Source organism: Nicotiana tabacum, chromosome 1, assembly GCF_000715075.1.
Source record: "Nicotiana tabacum cultivar K326 chromosome 1, ASM71507v2, whole genome shotgun sequence".
In the NCBI taxonomy this organism is placed as follows: Eukaryota; Viridiplantae; Streptophyta; class Magnoliopsida; order Solanales; family Solanaceae; genus Nicotiana; species Nicotiana tabacum.
This window is the reverse complement of record NC_134080.1, coordinates 111,284,276-111,291,258: the sequence shown is the minus strand read 5'-3', so window position 1 is coordinate 111,291,258 and position 6,983 is coordinate 111,284,276.

Here is a 6,983-nt window from a genome sequence, read left to right as displayed (position 1 = left end):
CGACATGACATTCATATACATATGCATGAAACTATAAGTATTTCATGATTTACAGAGTTATCTAGACTTACAGGTTGAGTCATTTACTTTATATTTCTTCCATGTCTGTTATGTACTTATTTATGTGCCTTACATACTTGGTACATTATTCGTACTGACATCGCTTTTGCCTGTGAACGCTGCCTTTCACGCCCGCAGGTCCCGATAGACAGGTCGAGAGCCCCCAAGTAGGCTATCAGCTCAGCGGAAGATGTTGGTGTGCTCCATTTGCTTCAGAGTTGCTTGATTGGTTAGTGTGATTTAGACGTGTATTGTTTGGTATGGCGGGACTCTGTCCCGGCCTTTATGAAAATTATGTATTCTTAAAGGCTTGTAGATAGATGTAATGTACGTAAAAATTGTATCGCCTTGTCGGCGCATGATCAATACACGAGTGATTATTTTGGTCTTATAGGCCCGTACATCATATATATAGTTTGTGTTCCCTCATGCTTTACTCTGGTTCATTTACCTATGATAGAATGATATGAAATATACGTTACGTTGGCACTCGGTTGAGTAAGGCACCGGGTGACGTTGCAGCCCATCGGGTTGGGTCGTGATAATTTACCACTGATGTTCTCTTTTCTTAGTCGCAATAACCCACCAATATGCCAATAACTAGAAACCTCACAAGTACAAAACCATACAATCCAATCGTAGGTGGTGGGGCTCTCCCACTTAGCTTGAAGCTACCCTTGCATAACCTGGAACCCACCAAGATTCTTCCTTCATCGTTGACATGATCTTGCAATTAACCTGCCAAATGCCTCAAAATTCCTTCTGTTAACATTTCACGAACACTCTGAATTACTAGCCACATTTACCTATTTGACCTCTTACCAGGTAGCCAGAAAAATTCTTCGTAGAAGCTTCGTCAACACCACGCGACCGCTAAACTACTCACAGGAGATAACCCACCTATGGAAATTATATGCCGACATCTTCCAATGTCACTACACTGGGTACAATTACTACCAAATCAGTAACCCCTTCTGAGCCCATGCTCATTCACCAGCCGTACAAGTCCATTCACTCCTCATGGACATCAACTAAAAGGTGCGACAATTCATTCCAATCAAAACGTCATGTTGTACCCTTCTTCATACGAAGCAACTCTTTTATGTCGTATCCAATCTCCCCCATATAATAGCCAATATTCCAAATTAAGTCCGTAGACCTAGTCACTGTTTACCATAAATCCCAGATCGCTCTAAACTTTTCTCAAGGCTGTAGCTATCCTATCACAGAACCCACATGCTACTCTGCCACTCTCCCACTTTGCTCAAACCCTCTACTTTAAGCAACTACTCGACTTCTTCTTCTTACACCTGGCCTTCTTGAAATTTAACCACTGCATGACACTTCCCACGTGTCCTTCATCATCCTTCGTTGCCCCGCTGTCGCCTTAAATCAAAATCTATCTCCGTAGCACTTGAACCAATAGATCGCTACTAACTTTAACCCTTTCCGAGAATCATCTTTATTGAGCCATCAATACTAGGAACACCGATTCGATTCTGAACCACCGCACACTGCGATCTCTGATAGCCGCTTCTCCGGCATTATTTCACGCTACTCTGCCCAAAGATGAACTGAAGAAAACCATAACACCAGCAAACTTAACTTATTCAACAAGGATAATGACACCACATCACAGATGAAAATTCCCCCATGCTCGAAAATACCAAGTCTCGTGACTCTATCAATCAAAACTTGAACATTTATAGTCTGATTGCCTTTCCTCCGCCGGAAATAAAATATCGAATCTTTGAATCATACACTGAGTAAACCTCTCTTCAAGTCATTCACTGCCCCAACACATAGGCAATCATCTTACCATCACATTAATACTGTGTGATAACAACTCATGAGCATCATAGCAACTTGTGCATAGCCTCAAAGCTCTCAGATGTATATCTACTGAGCTGAAATGATAGAATATCCTTTCGCAAGGCGACGACAATAGCCCAATCAACTGCGCAGGGAGAAACATCCAGCACTGCATCTGTCATACCATTACAATTCCTCAATTCTCGATTGATAGCAAGCGTTTCACGTCGCATAATATTGAATAGGAAGAAATAAAGGCATAATCCTCAAAGGAATCAAATCGCACAATGAGGAATCAAGAAGGGAAATGCTCCTAATAGCCTTGTAGCCTCTCGAAGATAAGTACAAACATCACTGTAGCAATCCGCAAGACTCTACTAGACTTGCTCATGACTAATGAAACCTAAGTGAACCTAGTGCTCTGATACCACATTCAAAATCCACTAAAGGTCGTTATGACACCAGAAACCACTATTAGGTAAGCTAACATTAAATAGTTAATTAAATTCTCATTTTAATATTATTGAAATCATAAATTTCCTCTAATTTAATAGTAAAAGGTGAACTTTACAAGATAAATAACAACGTTTTCCAATTTTAATACTGAATATCCCATAATCATCCCAGAACCCGGTACCATGTGTGCATGAGAATTTACTAGGAAATAATATAAAATACAATAACTGTCCGGAATATAAATATGGGCAGAAAAGAAAGTACAAGTACTTTGAAGGAGACTCTGTTGGCTGCGGTTCGTCTCATAAAATGCAGCTCACCTAAGTCCCTTATCAACCATGCCGCTGCGCCCACAAGGCCACTAGACATACAGGTTCCTGTATAACAAATTGTACAACAAGTGTATTATGAGTACGAAAATAACGCATACCCAATAATTATCCAGTCTAATCTTGAAGAAGTAGTGATGAAAGATCGACTCTGACACTTACTATGGCCAACAATAATATACTGATAATATGATAAATTATGGATTTTTGTAAGGCAATTGCAAAGGCCAAGGAGGCCATACCAATAATTAATAATTCCAAAACAATCAATTAAGTCATGTGAAAATCATGCCGAGGCCGTACGGCCTAATCCAACATAATATTAAATTGTGCAGTGTCGGAGGGTCGAACAACGCGAATCATAGATGCATCTATTTAATCTACTGAGGCGTTTGGCCTATTTCAGAAAAGGAAAACACAATCAAATAGTAAATCAAGAATTTATTAAGGAGCATTCCTCCAAGGAAATGTCAATCCTCTTTTAACGATCAAGAAAATTAAATTTAACCTTGTAGAAATTCATTTACCTATTCGATATGATTTAAGCAATTTAAATTGACAATAAGATTACAGATATTGCAAGTATAGCATGCTTTTGGGTTTTAGACTATCCGGACTTAATTATAATAGTAGCTATGCACAAACGCTCATCACCTGGTGCGTACGTAGCCCCCTCAAATAGAAGAACATATTGAATCATTTCACCTATGGGGTTAATTCCCTCTTACAAGGTTAGAAAGGAGACTTACCTTGCTCCGAAGCTCCATAACCGGCTCCTAAGCCCTTCCGATGACTCATACCGATGCCTAACACTCCACAACTAGTCAATAATTGTGCAGACCCATAAATATGTACTCAAATACTCATTGTAATCCTATTTGCAACAAATCCCAACTCCGCTTGAAAGATCGATAAAAATCACCCTCGGGCCCACATGCCTGGATTCCAAAAAGTTTCGAATATAAACTTTACTCATAACCCCACGAACTCAAATATATGATTTATTCTCAATTCCATGCCTAAATTCGTGATCAAAATCCTAAATACCAAATTCTAGGTTTTCTACCAAAACCGCACAATTTCTACTACTTTTCATGTCTAAATCCATATATAAACCTTGTATTTAACTCACAACTAGTAGAAATCACTTACCTCACGATAGATGATGAAATCCCCTCTTCAAAAGCTTCAAAACCGACCAAGCCATGTTAATAATGGGTGAAATGAACTCAAACCCCGCTTTTAAAACATTCTGCCCAGCGCAGGTCTGCCCTTCTTCACGTTCACGATCAATGCCCCACATTCGTGAAGCCTCTAGACTCCTCTTCTTCGCATTTGTGAAGGCTAAATGGCTCCAGGCCCAGCTCCCCCTTTCCTTCTACACGTTTGCGGTTGAACCTTCGCGTTCGTGTAGGTCCCTTAGGCAATCCCTTCGCATTCGTGACCTCCCCATCGCGTTCGCGAAGACCAAAACTCAGCAGCCTCAAAATTCTCCTTCGTTAATGCGGGACTCCCTTCACATTCACGAAGAAGGAAACCAGAACCAGCAACAACAGTCCAAAACAACCTGAAATAATCTGAAACCATCCCGAAACACATCTGAGGCCCCTCGAGACCCCGTCCAATCATACCAACCCTCCCCAAAACATAACAAGGACCTGCTCGAGGGCTTAAATCACATCAAACAATGTCGAAATCACGAATCACACCCCAATTCGAGCTTAATGAACTTTTGAACTTCAAACTTCTACATTCGATGTCGAAACCTATCAAATCATGTCTGATTAACCTTAAATTTTACACAAGTCACATTCGACATTACGGACTTACTCCAACTTCCGCAATCGGAATCTGACCTCGATATCAAAAAGTCTACCCCGGTCAAACTTCTCAAAAATATTCAAATTTCTAACTTTCGCCAAGTGAACCCAAAATGACCTACGGACCTCCAAATTCACTTCCGGACGCGCTCCCGATGCCAGAATCACTATACGGAGCTATTCCCATACTTGGAATCCCAAACAGACATGGATAACGTTGAAATGCAATTCAACTCAAACTTATGAAATTCTTCCCAAATGGTAACTTCCACAGTAGGCGCCAAAACACTCCCGGGTCATCCAAAACCTGATCCGGACATACGTCCAAGTTCAAAATCATCATATGAACATGTTGGAACCTTCAAATCTCTATTTCAAGGCCGTTTACTCTAAAATCCGATCTTAATCAATTCTTTCAACTTAAAGCTTTCGAAATGAGAATTTCTCTCCAATTCAACTCTGAACTTCCCGAAATTCAATTCTGACCACGCGTACCAGCCATAATACCTGAAGTGAAGCTGCTCATGGCCTCAAACCACCGAACGACGCGCTAGAGCTCAACACGACCGGTCGGGTCGTTACAATTATTCACTTTGTTAGCTTTCTATCTATTTGTGTTAATATTCCATTGATTCAACTATGTTAATTTTTGTCCAGATATATTTGTAATTTGGATTTTCTTCTAAAAATGTTGTTAGTTCTAGTTTCGCATTTTGCACTTTAAGAATCATGAAAATAGATGTATGATCCTTAACAATACATGAACATAATCCATAAAATGCTTATTGTTTTGATCCTTTATAGTAAGGGATGTGGTAACTCAGATTCTCATATAGAAATTAAATCACAAAAGTGTTACTTAATGGTTGATATGCTAGGAGAATGTCTTTTAAGATCTGCTACTAGTTAAAAAAATGAAATGATCAGTTTTAGCTCTATTCGACTAAATATTAAATTCTCCAAACTGGAATGATAAGTTAGTTTATGTTAAGTTCACATATTGTAAGTCAGTAATGCAGATATTAACTTAATTTTTGTTTTCTTATGTATCACATATCATTTGTGACCTGCTGATTGGTTGGAGTTAATTCGGTAATAGTATAACTTAATGCAGCTAGATAATTTTTTTATTTTGGGAAAGGAACTATGCAAATTAGAGATCACAATCCATTGGTAATTGAACAAGATGATGATGAAGATGTGTAGCCTTATATTGAGCAATTGATGGATGGTCAAAACTACTCTAGAGCCCAACCATATATTGAGGAGTTGATGGATAATCAGAACTAGTCTGAATCCTAAGAACATGATGGTCAATCTAATAAGCCGAATAGTTCTGTTGGTAGCACCGAGATTCAACATAATGATGATTCAGGTAATGCTTATGTAGTATTAAAAGCTGATTATGTATAACATTTGATGATAGCTTTTGTTCTCGTTAGATTACTGATACAACTATAAGGAGACCAATAAATTGTTCATTTTGATTGGGTTTTACATGATTTTAACTTGGGATGGTCTTATTAAACTCTGAGTATGATTATTTATATTCAACTCATTGATAAGAAAGAATGTCCAACTATAGCAACCAAACAATTTAGGCATGTGGTCTTACTTGGTATTGTCATGCCTCAAAAAAGCTTTAATCTAAAAGCTGGAGGATAGAATGAAGAAGATAATAAGTCAATGTCTTGTTCCCTCTCGCAGGAAATATTATTTGCACCTCAATATAACTATTGATATTGTCTGTGATCTGTTCCTTATTCTCTCCCAAAAAAATCATAGTTAGATACTACTGGTGCTAGAAGAAAATAAATAGTTACCTAGATAAGTTTCGGGAGCCTACCTTTTCATCTTGCTTTTGATACTCTCTTCTCTTTAGATTGTACTACAAAAAACGACGCATGTATTTGATTTTTTTTTATTTAAACATTACATAGTTACGTATTCTTATAGCCATATAAATATTATTACATATAAATATAATCGAATTCTAAAAACATTTTTCAACAATTCAATTTTTTGTTCGGTAATCAATCACCGGTATATAAAACGCAAATAAAAGGAAATTGTTATTGATCCTTTTTAGAAAATCTGAATTGCACCTACATATTAACCTTGAGCTAATCATTTCGTTGCTGGTTTGGTTATGAATAGCTCTTAATAAATGTTCCATGGCTATGTCAACTCATAAGTAAGCATTTGATTTTGATATAATAGACCTTCGGTGGATTCAGAAAACTTAATGCAACTCCATTGGTTGAAGTTGAACTCATCAACCGAAGATATTTGGTTCAGTTGGCATTCATAATACTGATGTAGACAGTTCCTCTGCGGCTTAATACATAGTTTACCACCCAACCTTTGGCCCAAATCCCTCTTACACACTTTTTGTGGACGATAATAACCTTACACAAGAAACCTTTCTAAAGTGTATCTAGTACCCACCTCCTTTGACCAGATCCTATTAATAAGACATCCGTGTATGTCACGCATTTGACTTTAC